Genomic DNA, 26,737 nt, shown 5'->3' with positions numbered 1-26,737 from the left:
TCCTAGGGTTAATGAAGAGGAATGCTACTTGATGGTGGATGGACACACAGTATGGCCAGCACAGTCGAGTGCATTCACCAGGAGCTCTTTGTTTATCTGTCAAGCACTCACCAGGGACATTGCAGAACACTAACAATTTTCTAGAATGACCCTTAATGAATTCTGGCAGATGTTTGTTTTTAATTAAACGCTATCACACTCTGGACAGCAGATGCCCAGATGTCTTTAGGGATTACATGGGACAGGAATACATTTTACAATTATTCTGTTACTTTTATTACAGGTGATGTAGCTTCCCTCAGAGCACAGCATGCTCTGTTGATGCTGCTACATCTGACCTCAGTATTCTCAACAGCTGTCAACACTTATATCATGTTCTAAAAATGGAAACAGATCCTGAAAACTTAAGTGATCTGGAACAGCAGCTACTCTTGAGCTACTATGCTTCTTATTAAATTAATGAAAGGGATCAATTAAACAGATGGCAGAGAAGAGATCCTTGCACTTTATTGGATTGAGTTCTATTTTACAATATCCTCTAATTTCAACTCCCTTGAAACAAGAAGATTGAGAGCTCAGTTAGCTCTTGTCCAAGTTCTTGAAAAGCTGAAGGCACAGCCAGACTGAACCAGGGAGTCCCAGGGATCCTTCCTGTTTCCTTTTGAAGACTCATCTCTACCACCAGGAATCACTTGTGGCTTTATTAACAGAGGACTCTGAAGGTAAATTAAAAATCAGATACCTGTGTTTATGATGATATGCAAAGTTGGAGATAATTGAAATTACAGATAGGCAAGTGTTTGATTTACACTGTTTAGTCTACAAAGGCAGCTTGCTTTGGGCATTCTAAGGGCATGTGTGATACCTCTACCATAGTGCATCACAGTCTCCATCCTGAGACTAGAACAGGGTCTTCTTTCCACATCAGATTTGAAGACCTGAATCCCTCAACCTATTTTTTCAAAGGACAAGTGATTAGATAGACACATACCTCTGTGTCTATAAAATTAGAATCTAGACACAGGGTGTCCTCGTTTTGTTTCAGAAGCATATTAGGGGAAGAAATGTGTTTATCTGCCTTACAAGTCCTGATCACAGTCTATCATCAGGAGAAATCAAGGCAGGAACTCAGCAGGAGCAGAGGCAGTTGCCATGATGGAACACTGCTTCCTGGCTTGCTCTCCAAGGCTTTCTGAGCTTGCTGTTATATAGCACGCGGCACCACCTGTCCAGGGATGGTACCACCCACAGTAGGCTGGCTCCTTCCATATTGATCCTTAATCAAGAATATGCTAAGCAGACATGCCCAAGGCACAATCTGATGGAAGTAATTCCTTAATTGAGATTCTCTTTTGTCAGGTATATCTAGGTTCTGGTCAAGTTGACAAAGACGAACCACTACACGGAATTTCTGTTATGGCAGTTCATATAAATCTTCTCCTATAAACCCTGGAGAAGGCTTGCAATCAAAGGTGCAGGACTGTAAGCATTGCTATTCTTCACACCTTTATTGAGAGGGCCCACGGGCAAAGCGAGAGACAATCCACCCATCATTAAAGACATAGATTGTCCTTTTACTTCTATCATATAAATTACTGAGAAAAAAATGATGGAGAAACATGAAAACTTACACACAGCCCCTTACTCTGCAATCAGTCAAAATCTGATCTGCAGATTAGTAATCTTTCACATGTCAGAAAACAAATATTTTTTCCTGAAATAAGTTAGACACACCATTTTCAAATATAATGTCAAATACAACACCAGCAAAATATGAAAAGTTATACCACTTCCAACATTTTGTGGAAAAATATGAATTAGCTAAACTTTCTGTGCTGTTATTATTTACAAGAAATGGAGTAAAATGTTAGGATTTTGTAAAGTAGTTTTTTCCATATACAACTAAGAAAAAATAAACTGAGCTGATAAAAATGGAAACTTAATCTTGGTTCTAATTTTTACCTCTGCAAAATACAAAGCTACAACTTCATAATAAAATGTCAGGTTCATCTTTCAGTCAGTTTAAGCTCACGTTATTGATGGTGCATTTCTTTCCACCTGCACTTTCATTTTAACTACCACTGAAAGTGAAATGAGAAAAATATCCCAATGAAAATCATGCAGACTGCCAGCCCCAGTCACATCTGCATAAACCTACAGGAAATGTATGTTCACACCCTAAAACACGTGAAATGTGGTGTTTTAAATTTTAGCAGGAATCTTGATGAATTTTATATATTCTATAGGTGTCAGAGATACCTGATGTGCTTTTACCAAATTAACACACAGAGAAATGTGAAATTCTGGCTTTAAGTCCGTAGAAATCACCTGTTCAGCGTGAACAGAGGTGAAGGTGGGAAGTGAGGATGTTTTCTATCTCTGACCTTGCATGCAGTGTGGATGGTTGTCTCCCATCTCTGAATATGGCTGTTCATCAACAGGGCAGATGAAGAAATGCTCTGTTTGATGGCAGTGGCTCCAGGGAGTGCTTAGAGAGAAAATATATACACACTTATATGCAAATATATTTACATGAAAAAATATAGCAGATGGCCAGGGCCACTAACACCCTCTTTTGTGTCCTGACATTGGTAACTACATCTTATTCTTTGAGGATATCAATGTCTAATGACAAAACCCAAATATATTTGAAATTTTTAAAAAGTAGCTTCTTCATGGTATAAAATGATTAGAGACATTGAAATAAAATCTAATGTCAGTTTACCAATAAAAATATTAGATTTTTTTCTATTATTTCTGTCCCTCTAGAATAAAGGAAAAAGCAAATCAAAGATTTGTGCAACCAACAGTTTCTGTCACAGAATTTCATCTGCATCAGGTAGCTCAAGAGTGAAAGATACTAAAATAGCCTGAAGTGTTGACATGTATTTTAATTGGGTTCTGTGCGATCATTTGACATATGATTCCCAAGTGAAAACCTAAGCAAACTGAGGTTTCCATTTACATCTCTTACCTTTTTATATAGGGCAGTTGCAGAGTTTAAAAACTTACCAATGCATTATTATAAAGCAAGAACTTAACACGTACTGCAGAAAGGAATTCATCTGTCCTTATTTGCAAAGCACAGTATCTTCCTAATGTAAACCATTCTGGAAATGCAACTTGTTAGAAAATAATATGAAATTATGAAATTAAAATTAGACAGGTCATTAAGAGCTGCATGTCGTTCCAAGGATGTACAATGCTGAATAATGCATTATTTATTTAGCATATCTGCACTCCCTAAGAACCAAGCAAATTGTTGAGCTCTATCTAATTAAATCAACTGAGGAGGTTCAGCAATACTCTACTGTATACTTAGATTAAGCGACTGTCTCATTGAATTAAATAGAATGCATCTATCCCAGATACTTTCTCAGCCAACTTGTTTGAAACACCATCTTGTGTGGAAGGAAAACGAATCTCCCTTGGATAGGCATCAGCAAAGCATTATGGTCTTGCCTTAACTAGCTGATCCATAACACCAACCATAAGTTGTGCTGGACTGTAACAAAACCTGATGCAAGTTTTCGCTCATTGAGCTGACCACCCTTGCACAGCTAGATAGAAGGGCTGTATGAATTGTGCTTCCACACATTAAGAAGTATTCAAGCATCAACATCAGCAGACATGTTATTTCTTACATTATACAAATAGAATAAGATTGAAAGGAATTGGCCTGTCGTGATCCCTTTAACTACTGTAAATATACATCTGCTCAAAAAGTATTATACAAATATGTGAAAATATTTATTTATTAGATCACCAATAGTTTCCTGATTATTATCAAATATCCTGGGAGACAAATGCCACTTGCTTCAGGTCATTTCTGAGAACGTTTAGTATGAACAGAGTAAATGTGAACTTGTAGCTGTAATTTAGAATCTGTTAAGATATACAGAGTTGCTGACTAAAAGAAAAGTGCTGGCAGCTACATAGAGGGCACAGCAGTTAGGAGCTCTTGCTGCTTTTTCAGAGGTCTAGGGTTCAATTCCCGGCACCTGTGTAGCACAGCTCACAACCATCCGCATCTCCAGCTCTTTTCTGGCCTCTATGGGCACTGCTCTCTCTCTCTCTCTCTCTCTCTCTCTCTCTCTCTCTCTCTCTCTCTCTCTCTCTCTCTCTCTCTCTCACACACACACACACACACACACACACACACACACCATTCACATTAATAATTACTAAAGTAATTTTTAAAGAACAAAATTGTACTTTAATGCTAGAGATGAGTAAAGAGGATGACAGGGCACTTCTCTCTCTCTCTTTCTCTCTCTCTCTCTCTCTCTCTCTCTCTCTCTCACACACACACACACACACACACACACCATTCACATAAATAAGTACTAAAGTAATTTTTAAAGAACAAAATTGTACTTTAATGCTAGAGATGAGTAAAGAGGATGACAGGGTTATAATTTCAACACATTTGAAATACCCATCATTGTTTAATGGCATCTTTTAAAAGTGAAACATTAATAAGTGTTTTCTTCATTTTTGAGGAAATCACTGTATGTTGATTTTCTAGCTGCCATACCCCTAAGAGACAAGTAATTTTCCTTTGAGTCTGTTGTCTTCAGTTGGGATATAGGCAGCTAACTTAATTCCAGGTGGTTACTACTTGATCTTTATCATATTTAATAATATATCATGAATTTCATATTAAACAGCTAGAAGGGATCAACACCCATCATTATATATATTTTCAGGAATAGGTGATAGTTATGCAAAGTGATCAAATGAGGAACCTGTATTTGGAAATATTATTTAATTTACAAAATTAAACCTTTTCTTGGGTTATTGTACAAAAATCTGTTTCCATGTTCCCAAATTACAAGGCAGGAAGGAATCAGTCAGCATTGTGGTCTTAGATGTTATTCCTTACCCAAAATACACCTTCTGCTACACCGGTGTTGTGCATCTCACCTATTTTTCACATTCCACAATGGTTTTTGGCAGTTATACTGCAGTTCAGTCAAGTAAAGTAAGCAAGCATGTCGTCAAAACATTCATCAAGTTTCCACTAGGATGGTAAACTAAAATGGAGAGGCTCCTCATCTGTTGTTACAACTGAGCACATGAATAAAGCTTTCTCTATAATCATCCTGTCTGTTGATAGACATGTTTGACGTCCATCAGCCTCACAGAAGGTTGCTCACCGTGTCACTTTCTGTGGGCTCTGTTGTCTGTCTAAGCTTTTCATGTGACCAAGGCTAGACAAATAGCAATGCTCTGGGTTTATGGTCTATAAACTTAGGTTTAAATCCAAACTCTTCTCTTCTTTATGTGTATTCCATATAGGTTTCAGTGGCCTCAAAAGCTGTTCTCCCATTTATATAATTATACAGCTGATTTGTCTATGCTAGTGAGCTGTTCAAAAAGTGTTGTATTTTTTAGCCCCTGTTTGTGAACAAGCCTGCTTAGGTTTTAGATTGCCAGCTATTGATGCTCTATGAGAAGTGTGGGAAAGGGATTTAAGAATGTATATTAATATTGGAAAGTAACTCTGGAGGCAAAACTCCTGGGATCTAGCTTTTTCTTGTATTCTGCAAAGGGAAGGGAACTAGAAGCTGTAATCACAGTGACTATTAAGGAATGTTTACAGAGCACCTCTCAATATAGACTCATAGAAACATCAAAGTCCAAAATCCTCGTTTCACCAGGATGTCACTCTCTGAACCCTGAAATTCTTACTTCCAAATTTTACTTCATGGGTTGAAAACAGAATCACTATTTTAATTACCATGTATTTGGCTCATTCTTTTCAATGGACACCATTAATAATTAATAATAACACACTAATCTAACCCTCCTGGACACAATATTGAATACAATCAGTAGGTAATCTGAAAATCAAGAAAAATAATCTCCATCCACAGAAAGAGTCCATCAATAATTGCTTTAATAAGTGAGGGAATCAAATAATAAAAGGAGATTGAGGATGCAGATGAGTGTTTCCAGGGAATTCAATAGAAATGAACCAAACTGATACTGTTCTACTACTCAGAGGGCCAAGTTTCAAATCTATTCTTTTTCCCTGTGCCCACTATGAAGTGAGATTATACCTGATAAATAACCAAGGCAACCGGCTAACATCACGATAAGGTATGTAAAATTACAAAAGTTCACATCACAGTCCTTGCCTTTGGCCTATTTCATTGTTATTCTGGACAAGCATTGGTTACCTGAACTTTGGGTAGAATTAGTGCAGCTGCTTTGTGAGCACAGATGAGTGTGCGCAGAGGATGCACTGCTTCTAGAGTCTGCTTTGCCAAAACCTGTTCCACATTTTAACACTTGAAATGTCCATGACTGAGCAGGCTTATTTTAACACTTGAGATGTCCATGAGTGAGCAGGCTTATTTTAACACTTGAGATGTCCATGAGTGAGCAGGCCTTCTTAGGTTGGATTGCTAGGAATGTTGCTTTACACAGAGATAGGGGTCTTCTTTCTATAAAGGCAGAATCAATCAGTGATGATAAAATAATAAAAAGGTTTTATTTATAGCTGGCATTCATTTCCTTTCCATGGATGTTTGGCTTTAGGGTCAGCTCCACAGAATCCTGTGAGGCACATAGCTGTGTCCACCATAGCATCTGGCATAGCCTCCACTAACATAAGGTACTTCCTAATATCAGGCCAAATATATCACAGAAACATGATTTGAGTCACTTCCTGCCTCAGAACCTTGCTAACGTGACTTCTCTGTAGTAATATCTTAAAATTGTAATCCAAGATGTTTCTTAGAAATTGAACAATTGTTTTGACTGAATCAATTCACTTGGAGAAAAAACATAGGCATTGCAAGAATTTCAAGAAGCAAGTGAGAAATGTCTTGGCTTGTTTAACTCCAAAGGATTGTTAAGAAAAATATAATTTTTGTTTTGTGATTCTAGGACAACAGAGGCAGAATAAACCAAGGAAGGCATTGCTACAAACATTAACTAATTCCAAAGATAACCCTTGTTTTAAGGGAAATGGAAGCCAATTTTTTTGAACTGTGCTCTGTCATTTTATAGACAGTAGAATTTGTGAAGAATGATATCACATAGGGTGTTTAGCTGAGTAAGTTTCTAAGTATGGGACGTCCACCGTCTTCTGTCCATCACTTCACAGTGAAGCATCACCTTCTTAGAGTCATCTAATGTGGATTACATTCTCAGCTCTCCTCTGACACTCTGGCCTTAACAGTCATACAATGGACTAGACTCAGCTTTCCTGGGTCTTTGTAGAATTTGGACATCCCTAACTCCATAGTATTTAAGTTAGTTCCTTATAAGCAAACCTTGATATATGATTGTATGCATGTCTATATGCATCTGTTTGGAAGTGTGGTACTTGCATGTCTTAGTTCATTCAGGCTATAAGAAATTACCATAGTCAATGACACTCAAAAGCAAAATGAACTTACTTCCCACCACCCTGGAGAGACGGTTACTCATCAAGGTGCTGGCAGATTTGGTGTTTGGTGACATCCTCTGTCCTGTGTCATAGAGGACTGCTTTTTACCTGTGTTCTTGTGTCAAAATGGAGAGGGAGAGTTCTGGCTTCTCTTTTGTAGACACCATTGATGTGAAATATGTATAACACTCCTGAATCTCTGAAGACAATATATATCGTCTTTAAAATCAGGGAAATACTACAGCAGGAAGGGTTTTAACATTTACCTGGGCCCCCTTGTCCTCAGTGTCCTCATGGCATCAGGCCTTCCCTACATGGAAAAATCAGACCTCACCTCCATCTCGATTCATTTAGTAGCATAGTAGAAAGCAGAATATGCCACACTGAACCATGATACAAGAGAAAATATGGCAAGGCACCTAAAGTATGCCAGGTGTCCCTAGTGATTATTTGAAAGAGAAAACAGCAGCAACAAGAACAACAACAACTCAGAGACATTTTCTCTGGCTTACCTTTATCTTCCCAATTGCATGTCCTACAGGAAGGGCACAATTCCCTGAAATTTGCCCTGGAGTTTCATCTTTCAGAAAAAAGAACTTATCAAAGGTGCAGGGAAGAGGGTCCATTCATCCACAATCTGTCTTCTGTCCTGCAACATCCATTCCCTTTTTGCTCTGGGATTAAGAAGACATACAAACTCACAAATCTTCAGACTTTGTGGGCATTGAACCCTTTTCCTATGGTCCACTGGTGCTTTTGATATTGAATCTAACTTGTGTGTATGTGCTTTTTCCTGACAAGTCTGTTGCCAGTGTATTTCTTCGATTAGCCTACAAAACTCAGAAGGGGAAGCAATGTTCTCTCACCAACAATTGCACTTTTGCCCCCAAGATGGCCTGTATATTCAACATCTTTTATTACCTAACCCCTGTTTAAGGTGCCACATCAGCAGCTCATAAGCTACTATTCGGGGCATGATAAAATGTGCTTAGAATTACCACAGCAGACAGGGCTTGAATTTACACTGTGACACAGCAAGGCCATTGTTTGCAGACAGCATTCTCTATAATGAGCTCACGGCTTCTAATTTTTGACTCTCAGATCACAACACAAGGGGTTATATTTCTGAGAAGTATTTTTTTATCTTACTGTTTCTAGGCATAATACAAGAAGCTTAATAAATTTTGAATTTCATGTAAATAATGAGATCTATTCAAGTACACAATATCACAATATGACACAATGGCAGCAATGTATACCATATGAAATTTTTAAATCTGAATGTTCAAGTGTAAGTGTGTAGCTGGAGTTTTTTTTTTTTTTTTTTTTTTTTTTTTTTTTTTTTGGTGGAGACTTGAGCTGTTGGACGCCAATTTTAGCTGGAGATTTTTGGTCCTGCCTGGTCCACCGTCAGGACAAATCTCTCTCACCCGCCAGTCCCACAGCTGCTCAGACCCAACCAAGTAAACATACAGAGACTTATATTGCTTATAAACTGTATGGCTATGGCAGGCTTCTTGTTAACAGTTTTTATATCTTAAATTAACTGATTTTTATTAATCTATACTTTGCCACACAGCTCGTAGCTTACTGGTACCTTACATCTTTCTTGTCATGGTGGCACCTGGCAGTGTCTCTGTCTCAGCCTTCCAGTTCCTAGAATTCTCTTCTCTGCTTGTCCCACCTATACTTCCTGCCTGGCTACTGGCCAATCAGAATTTTATTTATACAGAGCGATTCCACAGCATAAGTGGCTAGCTATCATATATTTTCTTTTGTTAAAACAGGATCTCATCCCCTTCTACATTATCATTATTGGGATCTGCCATCTCTGTAAGGCATATGTCCATCTCCAGTGTGCCAGCCCACAGTAATTGTAATAGCATACACAAGCCCCATGTAAGCTCAAGTAATACTAACTAAGTGCACATTAAGTCCCATGCCTAGCTGAGTATTTCAATTGATAGCTGCTGGGAGAGAGACGAAGTTCTTTAAGATTGTTGTTCTTGGTAAATTGACCACACTTCAGTGAAGGCTGCATCAAGAGGAATATGCAGGCAATTCGAACTGGACTTGATTTGTGAGGGGTAAAAGTAGTTACAATGTTCACTGAGGAATAAATGAGAGTTGGTTCTGGAAGAATTTCGGGGAGTGCTGAATGTAACCAAAACACATTGGACAAAATTCTCCAAGAACTTAAAAGAAAAATATTTAACAATAAATTGCCTATGAGTAAATACATTATAAAAAATATATGTGACTACTTGTGTATGCTGTTACAATTACTGTTAGTTCATATATACAGGTTCCTTGAGTCTGGATGGTAATGTTCTTGTGTATTCATCCATCATCACTGGCTCACAGAGTCTTTCTGCTTGTTTCTTTCACAGTGATCATTGAAATTTGGGCTATAGATGTCCCATTTATGGACTTAGCATTCTACAAATTCTTATGCTCTGAACCTTTGACCATTGTGGGTCTTTGTGTTAAACACCAAAGCAAAGTGAAGCCTTTCTGATGAGAATTGAGACATGCATTAACCTGCCAGTCAATAGCAGTCAGTTTAAAACTATCTCCATTTATCAGAATAGTAGTAGTAAATCTTTCACTAGGGCCTATGATCTGTCTATTCTCAGGTTGGTGACCCAACATTGCTGCCAAATATGAGTTTTATCTTGTGAAGTGTTATATAAATGCAATCATAAGTGGTTGGTTGCTCCCATGATGTTTTTGCCACTATACATCAATGAGCATGTCTTGCAAAGCTGGTAATTGTACTTTACAGGGTTAAGAGGTGGGTAAGATAAGAGACTACTTTTCGCAATTTTTAGTATGCATATCATCTTCAGCACTATGAAAGCTACTCAGCAGGAATGAGGCTTGTAAATCAGCATCAGCTTGAATCTGGAGTATTGGTAATAGATTTAATATTGCAAGCTGATGGGGCTCACTGGCAACATCTCCTAAGATGCAACCCACTCCTGGAACTGGGCATTTTTAATTGTTAGGCTTTGGTGTCTAGTAAGGCACTGTCACCCATTACAGGATAACTCCATTTTAACTCTATCTATCTATCTATATCTATCTATCTATCTATCTATCTATCTATCTATTTATCTATTTCTTCATATATATATGTAGTATATACAGTAGTAAGTAGGCTTCCATGTGTGAATACCTTCCATGTGAAAGGTATTCAGTGTTATTTATATCCTCCTATATTCCTTCCTGTACTCTGTCATATGTGGTCATATGTGTTTGTCCTTAATCAAAGTACTAGGATTTTGTTCTCATCAACATAAATAGTTCAAATTTGAGCTAAAGGGCTAATACCCCAGTTATCAAAATTTTTCTTGATACTTTTTCCTGCTTCTCAGAATAATGTCAAGTATGTTTAATCAATTAATGGTCATATTTTCAACATATTTGTAGCAATTTTCTAAATTGTTTGCCTTCTCTAAGAAAATACAAATATATATATACATACATACATACAAAATACATTCTGAAAGAAGAGATGGGGAAGGCAAGGGAGGATAGTAGCTCAAATAATATCCAAGTTTAAGTTCTCCAGGTTCCCAAGTACACAGAGCAGACTGTTCATGCTGGGAAGCCTAGTTGCAAATAGGAGTTAAGTACTAGACACAGAGCACTGAAGAGGATTTATCACCTGATCAGTGTGCTTAAATCAAGTCTCTAATGTTGCTGAAGCATTAAATACCAGAAGTCTAGGTAGAGGAAAGGGGATTGCTACAAGTAATCTCTATAATTTTAGTTAGCTCTTTCATAATTTTAAATAAATGAAAGTTAAAACAAAAATAAAAGGTTACAATGTGACATGTGATCATATTGAGTGAATAAATGCTAACATGGTCTTTTAGAATTTTACTAATATTTTATATTATTCATATCACCCAACTTGACATAATATTTAATAAAAATATTTGCTATTACCATATTTTCCTTGATCATCCAACTGATATTTGTTTTGTTTGGGCTTAATGTTTTATATGTTGAGTGTACTTGCCTTTTGCAGAGAAGTATGGAAGACTTTTTTACTTTAGTCTTATTGCTCTAATCCATTTGTCATACTTTAAGTTGCTACTCGACTCTCTACAATTTAATCTCAGATATTTTCTAGTGAACAAATTCAGACTGTTTCAACTGCCTAGGCTATCTTAATCCTTTAGCCACTGGGACATCTTGTACAATACTAGTATGGGCTTTGGATGTATAGACTGCCTTAACACTGTCCATTTGATTTTCAGTGCTGTAGATTGTACACATACTTTACTCCTTGTAGAAAACAATCTGCCATTGAGCTACATCCATCACCCTTTGTATTTTTGTTTGTTTTGGGGAACTTTAGCAGTTCTTAACAACCATTTGCTCACTCATTCTTGTACCTATTTCAATTCCAAGCCCAGTACATTTTTGACAGTCATAAAATGAAGATATATCAGAAATCATGTCAATAAAATAGTGGCATGATATATTTGCCAGGTTTTACAAAGAAACACAACAATGGAGTATGTGAAGAAAGAGCCATAAAGGAAATCACTCAGTGAAGGAAGCAGCTGGCACACTGCTGGCAACTGGCTAGAAAACCAGAGAAGCCATTAGTGTCTTTTAAGAGACAGGAAGACAGTAGCGACATCTGAGTACATAATTACACAGGGAGAAGAGCTTGGGCAGTCATTCTAGAGGCCCATATTTGAGACAGAGGCTATAGCTAAGTCATTTGAGTGCTTTCCTAGCATGGAGAATCCATGGGTTCCATCCCCAGTGCTACATAGACCTAATGTGTTAGTACATGCCTATAATATCAGAACTCAGGCAGTGGAAGCAGGAAGATCAGGAGTTGAAAGTTATTGTCAGCTGCATAACCAGAGGCTGTCCTGGGATACATGAGACCATGTTTCCAAATAAACCAAGTAAGAATGTAAGAACCTCTAGTTTCCAGGCTCCCACAGGTCCCAGACCTCAGCCAGGGGGGAAAGTGTATGACAAACTAGCATAGAACCTACGTGAGAACTTTCCCTCCCTCCTGCTAGTCTCTACAATTCCATTTCACCCTCTCTTTAGACATATCCTTCCAATGTCAGCACCATTTCTATAGCAAAGCTACCCACTGAATTTGCTGACTAAACCCTTTTTCTCTTTCTGTAAACTCATTCCATTCTGTTAAGTTTTTAACCTCTGATACAATATCTGAAGCACGTATCCCTGAACAAGTGCATTTCTAACCTTACTCTTCACTCCTGTTTGACTGGTGTCTTGGAACTCGTGCGTGCTAGACTCTACCAACTGAGCTACAACCCAAGCCTCAACCTAAAGAGCTTGAGCAAGACTGGTCAGAATTATACTGTGGCTCACTGTCCAGGTTTATCTCTTCTCTAGTTTTCTGGGTCAGGGCAGCCAGGCAGCCTCTGTCTCTGTCTGTGTGGGCCTCTCTCTTCTCCCTTCCTCCTCTCCTTTTCTTCCCTTCCCCCTCTCTCTCCCTCAGACAATTGTCATGGAAATATATTAAATAGCACAGTCACAGTCGCTGGATTAGGAACAAAGGAAGCCCTCACACACCAATGCCTTTGTTGATCCTGAACTGCCCCCTTCACACAGACCATTGTGTCACCAAGCCAGTAACTCTGTGGTGGAGAGGGCTGGAACTCACACATGTCATTATTATTATTATTATTATTATTACTTTACTTGTTTTCATTCCTTCGCTTTTACATCTGCTGTTTCAATCTGGCTACTTAGCAGCACCAGTTTGGCTGACACTGAAATGGTAATTTAGAACACAGTTTTTAAATGGGAAGAGCACACTGCTCACCATTGGTTAAAGGAATGACAAAGACAGTAGCTTGAAGCTGGCTTGGATGGAAGATCTGGCTCACACAGAAGTAATTACATCTGCTTTAAAAAAAGAACATTTCTTGAACATAAATGCCATTTTCTTGATACTTGAATGAGTTTCTTTAATCTAATATTTTATTTTAACGTGAGAATTTAACAACTTTTGGGAGATAAAAATCCCATTTTGTGTTAGGAACAATGTGCAATAATTGTACAAGTTGATGGGGTTCTTTCAATCCATACACAGTGTGTGCTGACCAGAAATACACTTCTATTAATAGAACTTTGCGTTTATAAAACAAAGACCTCTTCCTCTCTACCTCCCTCCTCTTTTCTCTTTCTTGTTCTTTTCCCTCTCCCTCTCTCTCTCCCCCTCCCTCACCTTTATTTTCTGTTTGTTAGTGATAAAATTCATCTATGTGTTTCTCCTATATCAAGTAGAATTCCTAACTACTGATCTGGTTACACATTCATCTCTCTGGTCCGAATCTGGTAGCACATTTACTTCACTGCAGCAGAGGATTGACCAGGTCACAGGCAGTTGTGTTTCCTGTATAAGAAAGGCAGCTGCATTCATGAATGTGTACTGTAGCAGTGACACTGAGTATGAAAAGAGACACGTCCTTTACATTTGTGGCAGCATTTTCCCATAATTTCCTACACTTGTGTGTTTTCCTGTCCCAGTTTTGGGGCATGAAAATGAGTGAAGCTAAAATGCTGAGATTTCCTGCTAGAGAGCATGCATACAACTAGGAAAATGTGAAACTGATGTTACTTCACAACAGAATGACTTCAGTATCCAAATTCTTTCTCAGTGCATGCTGCAAACTCAGGGTCATTAGCTTTGCAGAGTAAAAAAGATAGGCCTCTCTGCAGGAGTCCCACTTGGTCCATGGCTACACCTTCCCTTCACAGCATCCCAAAGAGCAGAGGGTTCCAAAAAACACGAGAGGTGTCAAGAGGAATGGTTGGATTGACACTGTCAGGCTTGAGTCCAGGCTTGTCACTCTGTTTACACAGAGGGAAATAATTTCTGTTTCATTTCCTGAAGATCAGACTGCTGACTCTACATAATGGTCCATGGTAATTCTCCATTGAAAATCCAAAGAGAAACAGTAACACACACAAGCACACACACACACACACACACACACACACACACACACACACACACACACACACACATTGGAGAAATATCAGTGGGTAGGTTGTCAGCAAGTTTCTGAATTAATAATATTATGGTATAGACTACTGCTGTGGGATGTTCTGTATGTCAAATGTGTTGCTCTGATTGGTTAATAATTAAAACAGTGATTGGCCAATAGCCAGGAAGGAAGTATAGGTGGGACAAGCAGAGAAAAGAATTCTGGGAGGTGGAAGGCTGAGGCAGAGAGACACTGCCAGCTGCCGCCATGACAAGCGGGACGTAAGGTACCTGTAAGCCACGAGCCACGTGGCAACTTATAGACTAATAGATATGGGTTAATTTAAGACAGAAGAACTAGATAACAAGAAGCCTGCTGTGGCCATACAGTTTGTAAGCAATATAAGTCTCTGTGTGTTTGCTTGGTTAGGTTTGAGTGGCTGTGGGACTGGCAGGTGAGAGAGATTTGTCCTGACTGTGGGCCAGGCAGGACTGGAGAAAAACTCTAGCAACAGACTACATAGGTGGAAACGGAGTCTGCAGGTGGATTTCAGATGAGCAGGGACAGAGGCTACGTATGCATAGTCAATTTAAAACAGAGAGGGTCTACCGTTTGTGGACAATATGCAGAAAGAAATCTTCACAAGTTCACATAAAGAGCCAATTTCAGCACAGTTTACTATACATTATGGTAGGGTCATAGTATAAACATTGATTAACTTGAAAGGTTTACATATTGAATGCAGCATAGCACACAGAGAGAAGCCAGGAGCAGAGACAGAGAGAAGACACGACTTGAAAAAGTCTTGCTTATTGATGGATACTTTGCCAAGCTCCAGCAGAGGTTGTCAAGCCTGACAAGAGCCCAGTGGTTTTGCTGAGCTAAGAACAAAGAACAAGTTTCTATGAAAGTCAAGGAGACAAGAGATTTCAGTGACAATACCACACAGAAGGGAGCAGTATGGGAAGACACACAGAGGCCACTGGGGCTCTCCCTATTCACAGAGCTGAGGAATGATGTGGGCGTTAGTGGAGAAAGCTGCCTAAGTCCAAGAAAGATCCTGGTGAACCCTGTCAACATTCAAGTAAATGTATCAGTGCATAAATGACTTCTGGTCCCTTGCTGAGAAAAAGACTCACAATTCATGAAGCCTTACACAGAGGTTTCCGGAGGCCACTGATCAGTGTAGTGGAAAAATTAGTCTTAAACTAGTGGTTCCTTTTATCACATTTAAATGTCAGCCTCCGAGAGATTAAACTATCAATTGAAAAATAACTGTTGTTTTTTATCAAATATTCAAGAACATTTAGAGAGAGAAAAAATTCAGCATCAAAGAACATAAAATTTATGGTTGCTTTTGGCAGACAATTACTGTCTGCTTGCAAAGAAATAAGGAGAGAAAGATTTAATAAACAGAAACAAACTGAGAAAAGGCACAGACGGATGATGGATTTAATTAATGATGCCACATAATTATTATTACTAAACACAGAGATACATTTGTCCAGTGTATTGTTTAAGAAGGCCGATGAGAACCTGGGCATGCTGATTAAAGAATACAGGAAATACCTCAAATAGTCTAACTCAAACTTCTAGAGATGGAAAAACTAGCATTATCTGAAATAGAAAAGAAGATGAGATGGACAAAGTGTCAGCTTTTCTTTAGAAGAGGGTATCATGAGAGGTCTTCCAAGATCTAACAAGGTAACTGATGGAATTTGCTGGAAGCCTGTGACACAAAGGTCTCCATCCTCACCATGCAGTCTCAGCATAGGTACACTGCCACATTTTTTCCTTTGACTAGTCCATTATAAGATTAATTTTTAATTTGTCTGTATACACATGGGTATAGATAACTCTGTTAGGTGAACAAGGAGGTCAGGAGGGATTGTTTGGACCCTTGGAGCAGGAGGTACTGCTGTTGTAACACACCAGACATGGGTGTTGGGAACCAAATTCAAATCCCCTGGAAGAGCAGTTCATGTTCTTAATCACTGATCCATTGCTCAACCCCCTTTTTTTAACATGATAGAATAAATAAATTTTAATCACTATTTAATACTTTTCTTCAGTTAAAATATGTACTCAGTTTCAGGTTCTCTGGTGTAAATATAAATTATTGTTTTCTACAAACGCACATACACAAACATACAGTTTGAGGTTATTATATTTAAGTAGTATTGTGGTTATCATATGCCTAAAAATAATTTGACTGAATATTAAGTGATTGGAATAATGACTTTAAATCAATTATATCAGTTTTAATTCATTTAGAGTTAATTGCATCTATGTAGTAAAATTTCATTATTCAATGCATTAAAGTAAAACATTATTTACCACTAAAAATAAACCATATTTTCACTTAAATAGGGCCTTCCCATAAATCAGCACTCCTTTTTTGTTTTTTAACCCATCAAGTCCAATTTGTACTGCCCATATATTCTTGGCTGTGTGGACTTCCTTCCACTGGAGCAGATGACCCACCAGAGGCTGCAATTGTGAAGAAAACTGACTCCCTCTTTCAGCAGCTATCAGTTGCCAATAATTCCCCAGCCAGAGGTGGAGCATATTGTAAGAGCCAAAGGCCTTGTATGGCTATAAGTAAACAGTGTTTTCCGGACACATCATGGAAGTTGCACATATTTACTCACAGTGATTTTAACAGCATGCACCAGACCTGTGCAAGCTCATGCCAAACAAAACCCCACCATGGAGGGCGTTAAACTCAAAATAGTATTTCCTAATATTGTCATTATAGAAATATTTCATGAAAAATCAAACTTTTTTTTGCAATTTTTCCCTCTTCAGTCAGGAAGATTGACAGATACAATTGCATATTTAATATAATCAGAAATAATTTTAACTTTGATTCTGCCTCCAGAAAATTAAGAAAACATACATTCCAAATTAAAATAATCATGCATATCAAAAAGTTTTGCTTTATTGGACCATTGGTTCCACTTTTTCCTTTGTATGTTGTAGTGAAAGCTTGTGTTCTGATGAAATTAATATCTTGGAAAAATTAATATTTTCAATACTATAAAATAGAAGTAGGATGGAAAGATGGCACAGCAGTTAATATCACTTATAGCTCTCTAAGTGGACCTTAGGTTTTGATCATCAAAACACAAATTCCAGGTTCAGGGAATCTGACACACTCTTCTGGCCTCAGCAGGTACCTATCTACACATGACATACACAAACACATACTATCTATAGGAACTAATGTTTTAACAAATGATAGGAGTGATTTTTCATATGCTTTCTGTAAGCCAGTTGTGATGGCAAATGCCAGGAATCACAACACTCATGAGACTGAGACAGGAGGATTGGTGTGAGTTGAGGCCATGTTGGACAACATAGTAAGTACAAGCCAGCCTGGGTTACATAATGAGATGTTGTGTGGAGGGACACACACGCACACATACATACAGACACACAGAAACACACACATACAGAGAGAGAGAGAGAGAGAGAGAGAGAGGAGTGGGGAGAGAGGAAAAAGGAGAGGTTGGGGGGGGGGTACAGAGAGAAACACAGAGGTCAGCATGTGGGAGTTTGTTCTCTCCCAGCATGTGGGTCCTGTGGACCAAACTAAGGTCATCAGTCTTGGCAACAGATGGATTTACCTGCTGGGTCATCATTGAGTGTTTATATGAAAATAACTCAATACATATGGAAGCTCTAAAAATGTATTTTACAAAGTTGTTTCTAAATTTAATCAAGCTGTCTGAAAACATAGTTCAAATTAAGCAAATTGGTATTTTAATTTTTTTCAGTGCTCTCAAGATTATTAAGGACAATTTTGTATGTGACACAAGAAAGTATTTTTTAAATCAATATATCCAGTATCTATCAACATATCCATATCCTTTTGTTCATTCACTACAAATGTCATTTGTTCCAAAATAATATTTGCATTAAGGACAAATTAAAACAAAGAAATAAAAATCCTTAAATTCCTCTATGGAGAATGAGCGTGGTTTTAAAAGTAGAGAACAGTGAGATGTCTTTGTGGTGACTCATATCTATCCTCATCTCTGTCAGCTCACTAGTCTATATAGTTCCTTCAGACCTGGCACTGATTTATGTTAATGCAGGAAATGACATCACCATGATCGCTCTTTAGACTGGTAGGACTTTTGGACATTTTCTCTAGTAGAGATCAGTGTTCACCAGAAGCATCATATAACAATTTTAGACTCTGAAAAATGGATGCTTCCTGTTTGGCAAAGAAAATGTAAAGACTGTTTTTTTCTCCCCAAGGTCATTTTAACATTCTGAAGTTTCTTTTAAAAGAATGTTAAATCCTAATGTTCTTCATTAAATGAAGATAAATGTTTGTAGTGCATGGGAACATCTGCAGATCTTAACTGTGTTGCACAAACTCAAGAAGAGAAGGACTAGCACACACAAGGTGACATATCCACGGGTGTATAATGGGTTTTTCTCCATTAATGATGCTGACTGAACCCAAGTCAGACAAGATTTCTTGGGAGCAATGGTCCAGGTTTAAATAAATAAATAAATAAATAAATAAATAAATAAATAAATAAATAAATAAATAAATAAATAGAACTGAAGAGAAAAAATTAACCAGGAGATGTTTCCCAGTATGATTATTACATGGATGAGAGAAACACAGTAGGGCGAGCTGAACCCTGACTACAGGTCAGAATGGTGTGGAGGACTGCTAATGTAAAAGCTGAAGATCTAGAAGGAAAAAGAAAGAAGGAGTGAGGAGAACATAGGAGAGAACATTGCTTCTTAGACAGAGCCACCCAGAGTATGATCAAGAGACTCAGAAAACCCTACTGTGAGCCTCCACCACACTCTCCCAGTTTAGTATAACAAGAAAGTTATACTAAAAGTATAACCAGCTAGTTTAGTTAAACCAGAAAGACATTGTATTTTAGAAGTGTTATGTGTTCTGGTATCTAAGACAGGATAGGAACTGAATGTCATCACTTAATACAGATAATTTGTCTTTTTCAAAAAATACGTTTTAAGTATTCATAGCTCTAGAAAATGATCCCCGATGGATATAGTGAATGCTGTATTTTCCTCCTGAGGAAGCCATGCCTAATCTGCAAACTGCTTCTTATTCCAGATGCATAAGGCTTGGTCATAGACACACAGTACTTCATTGGAAGAAGCAAACACACTGGGTGATGTGAAGCAGATGTCTGTTCTGTTTGCTCTGAGACCTCAGAGAGTATAAGGTACGTCTATGCCTTCCTCCATTTCATACTAGCTTTGGAAGAAAACTTGATCCAAGCATTAAATTGCTGTTTTAATCTGTTACAAGATAGAAATGAAAACAATCATATTAAGTATCATGTGCCTTAGGTGAACTTTAATTGCTTCCATTATATTTTAAAATGTGAAAAGTGATTATTTCAACTGATCAAGAAGACAGGTAAAAAGAAAAAGAAAACTACATTCCTAAGAACATCTTGTTATCAAAAGGGACCTTAAGTGATATGTTTGTGTCTCCTGAATATAGGAATAAGTCTTCAAGGCAAGGCTCTGAGAACACTGCAGAATCTATGGGGGAGTGACTAGTGCCCATACATACATGTGAAGCAATGTGCCACAGCCTTACTGTATGATTATAACTGGGGTTAGGAACTCAAATCCCCCTGAGATTATTTCAAAGAGGTTAAATTTGAACAGTTTCTAAAATCTGATTTATTTCTTTGAGAATAAATGTAGACTGAAGTACAAAAAGAAAGAAGAATGGCGCACAACAACGCAGGATTTCCTAGTAATGCAAAACAAGGCCGTGGTGTGGCTGCTTACCATCAAATGTCCCAGGACTAGACTCAGAGATCACTTCTAAAAAATAGCTACAGGTTTCAGCTTGAGCCAAAATTCCCTATTGCTGGCAGAAGTCCATTATTTTCCAAACTTACTAAAAATACAACAATCTGCAGGAGGAGTGGGACCCTCGCTAAAAGAAATCAGGTAGAACATAGTTACACAGAGGAATCTTCAGGTGCACAGCCTCTTCTCGCTCAGACCCATTGGAGAAACCCCCAGGTTGCTTTCTATTGAACTTCCTGACTCATCCATTTGTGAGTTAAGTTCTGGCTGCCAGTAATGACAGTTTGGGAAATGTAGGCTCTCTATGCTGCACAAACAGCCACCTGACCCTGTAGATAAGATGGTGCATGCAATGGCTAGGATATCTGTAACCACAGTTGACACTTGTCATTAAGAAACAGTATTGCCAGTTCCGGCTGTCTCCCGATCATTGCCAGCAGTCTATTGTGTGGGTATCTTTGTGGATTTCTGTGGGCCTCTCTAGCACTTTGTTTCTTCCTTTTCTCATGTGGTCTTCATTTACCATGGTCTCCTATTCCTTGTTCTCCCTCTCTGTTCTGGATCCAGCTGGGATGTCCTGCTCCCACAGGCTCTCTTTCCCTCGACCCTCGCCCTTCATTACTACCACTCATGTCCAGGTTGTTCAGGTAGATCTCAGCCATTTCTTCGTCATTGGGCGATCTCTGTGTCTTTCTTGGTGTCCTGTTTTCTAGATAGCCTTCCTGGTGATGTGAGTAGCAGTCCAGTCATCCTTGTTCCACATCTATTATCCTCTGGTGATGGGATGGCCAAACACCCTAATAGAACATGAAAATAAGTCACATTTACCATATGGACATAAACGACAGAAGAGAAAGCAATCTCTAACAGTCACTTTGAATGACCATCAGTGAGCTGAGCTGAAACTGGCATAGAACAAAAGAATCCAATTTACTGTTACTCAGTAAATCGTCTACAAGAATTCTTTTTAATAAGTAACCCTGTGTGTTATTCATTGCATTAGCCATGGTGAATAAGATTTACAATCAAACAATGCACCAAATGCCTAAGATATTTAGACTGACCATCCTCTATTTCTTCACTGAAAATAAAGTAATTATTTTAAAAGCTATCAATTAAGAAATGTGGATACAATTTCCTCTTTGCTCTGTTTCTGTTTGATAAATATCACAATCCTTATAACAATGTATGTGGTGCACATATCTCTTTTTATAAAGAAGCATAATGTCACAGGAGAATCAAGAGTGTGCTTTGGTTCAAGGTTACAATACTAACAAGTTCAATGTGTAAATATTCCGCTCATGTATATAAAATAAGTTTATGCTCAGTTGAGTTCTTATTCTTCAGTATTTATTACATATTAACACCAGTACAAATTCACTGATAATATACTTGTGACTTAAGGCACATTTTCACTTATGAGTAACTCCATAGCATCTTTTGAATCTCATTTATACCTTCAAGTAAGAAATATAAGGTGACACAAAGTTATTCCTGTAGAGCTACCATTTCAAGGCTGTAGAACACATCACAAAAGACAGATCCAAGCCATAAGCTAACACCCCATAATCAAACCAGCTGCAGAGAGCTCTGCAGGAACCCTTGCTACACATCAAAAGAGGGGGAAGGAAAGGGGGAAGGAAGAAAGAGGGAGGAAAAGAGAGAGAAGGGAGATTTCACTCAACCACAACATATACCATGGTAATCCCATTAGAGGGTAATGGAGCTGAAAACTTCCTAAATTTGACTGAAGTCTTTGTGGTACAGATAGAGAACCATGTGTTATGTTTGTGGTTGTGTTTGCTATGCATGCAAATCTGCTGTGGTCCAGATCTTATAAGTTAGGTATACTACACAGTCCTTGACAATAATAATAAGCAACAATGTTACTTGTGTGGGTCACTGGAAACACCAAAGCCAGCAGAATAATGATCCATATGAGGCAAGAAAGAAATCCTGTTCAACATAACTCAGTTGCCAGTGTTGGCTTAAATTTCAGGAGTCTGACACTGGGCAGTTTAAATTTTAGGCATTAAAGTACAGTACAATTTTGGAAAAAAAGTTTCTTGGTAACAATTTTCTCAATCCCATGTGCACAATAAAGCTTAAGACATGATGACATCAAAACTCTTTTTGCAAAGTACTTGTGACCTCTTCCATACAAATGGCTTCTAGCCTTTAATCCCAGCACCCGGGAGGCAGAGCTAGGTGGATCTTTGTGAGTTCGAGGCCAGCCTGGGCTACCAAGTGAGCTCCAGGAGATGTGCAAAGCTACACAGAGAAACCCTGTCTCGAAAAACCAAAAAAAAAAAAAAAAAAAAAAAAAAAAAAAAAAAAAAAAGAATGGCTTCTATAGCTTAAGGGCCCAGAGGATGATCTGGTGTAGTCTTATGATTGTGTAGGTCACTAAACTACAAAGCACATGTGACTGTTTCCCTAAGTATAGGTTCTATTGACTGAGGAAAAAAAAGCTCAAGAAAAAGGTCTAGAGAGGGAAGAATCTGGGGTAAACATAATAGTCTGGGGGATTTGAGTGTGGCATGGCCACTCAGATAGCACAGATCACCTGGCAATTAACAATATCCACTCTCAGCCTTCTGCATGGAAAACAGATATATAGCTCCTCTATTGAGAGGATAACTCTGAATATTTAAAATCCTGGGTTTTCTAGTACAAACAGTTACTCATGTGCTCTGTATGAATTATTACATTATTAGCTTTTAGTCTTTCTTTAGTTATGATGTTTACTGTAATAATTATAGGTTTATGTGAGGGTCATATGAGCACCAGCCTTATGGATCCTGTCTATAGACTGAAATTTTCACTTGTATTTGGTTTAATTTTATATTATTTCATTTCCTTTATATCTAGAAGCAATTTGTGACAGGATATATATCATATAGTCATGTAAATATATATTTGGTGTTTGGCACGTTGTACCATACAGAACTAAACAGAAAATCTCTATAATGTTTCCACAGTAATCATCTTACATTTAATTTCCTAGGTAATATTCATTATTAAGTGGTAATCACTTGTGTATATAACCTGAGTGTGCAAGCATTTTGTTGAGAATTGAAGAGAACAAGTGAGAAAGAAAGAGAAGCTCCTCTAAATCAAACTGAACCAAAAATAATCATTTTCAGTGTCAGAAATATGCTTCTAGTGTCATTGAAAGAAATGGCAGAATAATATTGTAAAGGAAATTGCTCTTATTAAACATAGTTATACTTTCCTCAGTAAAAAGAAAACTTTAAAAAAGTTATATTGATATTATACAAGATATATAAAAAATGGAAATGGATATTTTTTGTGTGATGCCAACACAGAGGGTTTGATTAGACTATACAACTGAGATTCTATGGATGGTGGCAGGTTGAGAGGCCAATCTCACCAAAAATTGACAATATTAATTTTGTATTGTTTTCCAAACAGTTCAAAATTGTTTCTTTCAGTTATAAGTTTTACTATATCATTTTTTTCATGTATTTTGGTCCTAGTTTTCAAATTCCAGCATTTATTCTAAAAGATGATTTCTATTCTCACACAAGACATGTGGATGCTAATTGGGGTATATAGAGACATGCTTTGTATTTGATTAAAAATGAATAATCTTTTATGCTGAATTTCATTGTGAGATACATTTATACCTCACTACTGCAAATCCTCAGAGGAGAATTCCAATCTTTACAACAGTTCCTTGAGTGAAGTTTGTGGTGCTATTTACTGCTTAGCACTGTCTTCAGAAAAAAGAGAAATAGATACTACTTAATACGAAATTTACTTATTTCATGCACTATAATTTAAATATTACTTGGTGCCAATGTGTATGCAAAGTATGGTAGGAGAGATTTTTATTTCTGACCTATCTTGATGCAAATGCCTTATTGTGTACGTAATTTATATCAAATCAAGGAAGAATACAAATCAAAGTTTGTATTTTCTTGCATTATAGTGATGCTGTGTGTGGTTAATTTGAGTCTGGGAGGCAAATGTTGATAAAACACTTTAAGAATTTACTGCTAGCTGCTTTCAAAGATGGCATGTGTGAATATAGTATGTAACTTAACTAGATTATACATGTACATAAAGTTTAAAATTGAATAAATTTATATTTGCAGAAAGTTAACACAGCATATATTAATAATTAACTTTAAAATGAGAATTGATAAGTAACTACTTTTCCTAATTTGTATACAAAGAAGAGTTATGTACCTTATTGTTAATTTCAAACATTAAATTCTGAATTGTTCAATAAGTTGTATGCATTAAATGTTCCCAAAGAACATCAGTGTAAGATTCTAAAGCCATGAATCTATAATCAGTTTCAAAATAATCAGCTTCCTGGCAGGTGCAATCCTGATGTCATTCTCTCAAAGATAAAAGTGACTCATAAGGAATTCAAAGGTGATTGTATTGGGGTTTAGTCTGTGAAGGTACCTATCCTAGTAATAATCTCTTTTCAAATTTGGCTGTCCGACTATTGAAATAGTAGAATCAAGAAATTGGGATTTCCCTCAACCCTCTAATGGAAACTGAGGGACTATTTCTGGACCTCTTTGTCCCACTTCCCAATGAGGCTCCAGTGGATTAATTTCCTTTTTCAGTGTTTCACTGCTAACTTGGCCTCTTCTTGTCTTATGGAAGAAGGGTGGCTGAGCCCGGCTCATTAGGGTGGTCAGATCCTAGGTACTGACAGGAATGGATCTGGTAACAGCTGCTGGGAGGAAGGACATGGAAGAAGAGGGGGGATTTCCATTTCAGAAATGACTTTCATTGATTGAAGTAAAAATGATGGTCTGTGGAGTACACGATGAGGGATTCTGGAATACAGAGAGGTGGGTCAGGAGCCAAGGGCCTTTCCTCCTGCTAGCTTTTTATTAAGAAAGCCAAAATTGCCATCTTTCTATGGTGACATGGGGCTAGAGTGTAAAATCTGAACTTTGTTCTTGCAGGAAGACCAAGGAAGAATATTAACCTCAGTGCTATTTGCTTTAACCTTGCAGTCAGCAGGAGTTGCTCTGGGGGCTGGGGAGCACAGGATATATATATGGTATTTATTGTCTTCCATTTACCATTTAGTTTTATGTTCAGAGAGGAAAAATGACAGCCTTGACTGCATTTTGACTACTTTTCTGTCCTGCAGGTTTGGATCAGGAAGGCACAGCTCATTGTGTTTGCTGCCATTAGTTTACCCATTCCTGTTTGCAGCCAGTATAAAACTGATGCATTTTAACCTTGTGGTCTTGTTGATACTGAAATGCTACTCTAGGTTTAATTTTATCTATCCATGGAGGCCAGCTTGAAAACAAGTTATGAACATGGTAAAGATTTTTTATTACTTTGCTTAGAAATGGTCTCTGTGATGGGTTGAATGAAAATAGGCCCCTTAAGCTCATAGGAAGTGTCACTACTAAAAGGTGTATCCTTATTGGAGTAGGTGTGGCCTTGTTGAAGGAAATGTGTCACTGGAGGTACACTTTGAGGTTTCACATGCTATAGCTAGACCCAGTGTCTCTATTCCTGCTTCCTGCTGATCCAGATATAGAGCTCTCAGCTACCTCTTCAGGACCATGTCTCCCTGCATGCTGCCATGTCCTGTAATGCTGATAATGAATTAAACCTCTGAACTGTAATACAGCTCCAGTTTTCCTTTATAAGAGTTTGTATGTTTACGGTGTTTCTTATCATGGCAATAGAAACCCTAAGACAGAGTTGCTACCAGAGACTGGGGTATTGTTGAATAGGCCTGACCATGGTATTATTTGGAGGAATGTGAACTTTGGGACTTTGAATTAGGAAAGCAGATGAATGCTTTAAGTGGGACTAAATGAGTCACACTAGTAGGGTCATGGAAGACAGTAGTGCTGGGGTGAGTTGAACTGTGAGACCTGGTTCAAGAGGTCTCAGGGGAGGAGAATATTAATTTGTGGCCTAGACATAATTATTGTGATATTTTGGTGAAGAATGTGACTACTTTCTGCTCTTGTTAAAAAAATCTGCCTGAGGCTAAATTGAAGAGCTATGGATTAAAAGCTTTGTCAGAGGAGATTTCAAGACAGCCTAGTATTGAATGTCTTGCTTGGTTGTTAGTGGCCACGCTTATACAGATCTATAATGAAAAAGAGCAAGCTAAGCAAGGAAAAATACAAAATGTACAGTATGAGGAAAAAAGGAGCACCAGGAAGTATAAACAGATTAAAAAAAAAACCTTATGCTACATCGAGTAAACGGAGTAGTTATTTCAGAGAAAGATCCCAGCTAACTAAGCTTCCAACTTGTGAAAATAAATTTAAGACAAGGTTAGGGAAAGGCATGGTGGTACAGACCTTTAATCCCAGCACTCAGAATTCAGAGGCAGCAGATCTCAGAGTTTGAGGCCAGCCTCATCTACTGAATGAGTTCCAGAGCAGCTAGGCTTAGACAATAAAGGAAAGCATTGAAAACAGAAAGCTGGTGTGCTTGAATTAAGGGATTGTGTTCCAGCCCTATCAAGCAGCAGAACTTA

At 37.8% G+C, this 26,737-nt stretch overlaps 1 long non-coding RNA gene across 1 annotated transcript; it reads left to right on the top strand.

Annotated features, from left to right (window-relative positions):
• Positions 1–25,176, top strand: LOC143266936 (uncharacterized). The gene is made up of 3 exons (XR_013041791.1): positions 1–722; positions 19,514–19,625; positions 24,581–25,176. It is a non-coding gene; the product is annotated as an uncharacterized LOC143266936 (long non-coding RNA).
• Positions 25,177–26,737: the final 1,561 nt, after the last annotated feature.

Source organism: Peromyscus maniculatus, chromosome 1, assembly GCF_049852395.1.
Source record: "Peromyscus maniculatus bairdii isolate BWxNUB_F1_BW_parent chromosome 1, HU_Pman_BW_mat_3.1, whole genome shotgun sequence".
NCBI lineage: Eukaryota > Metazoa > Chordata > Mammalia > Rodentia > Cricetidae > Peromyscus > Peromyscus maniculatus.
Note: the sequence above shows the minus strand (reverse complement) of the source record. Positions and strands in the feature narration are given on the sequence as shown.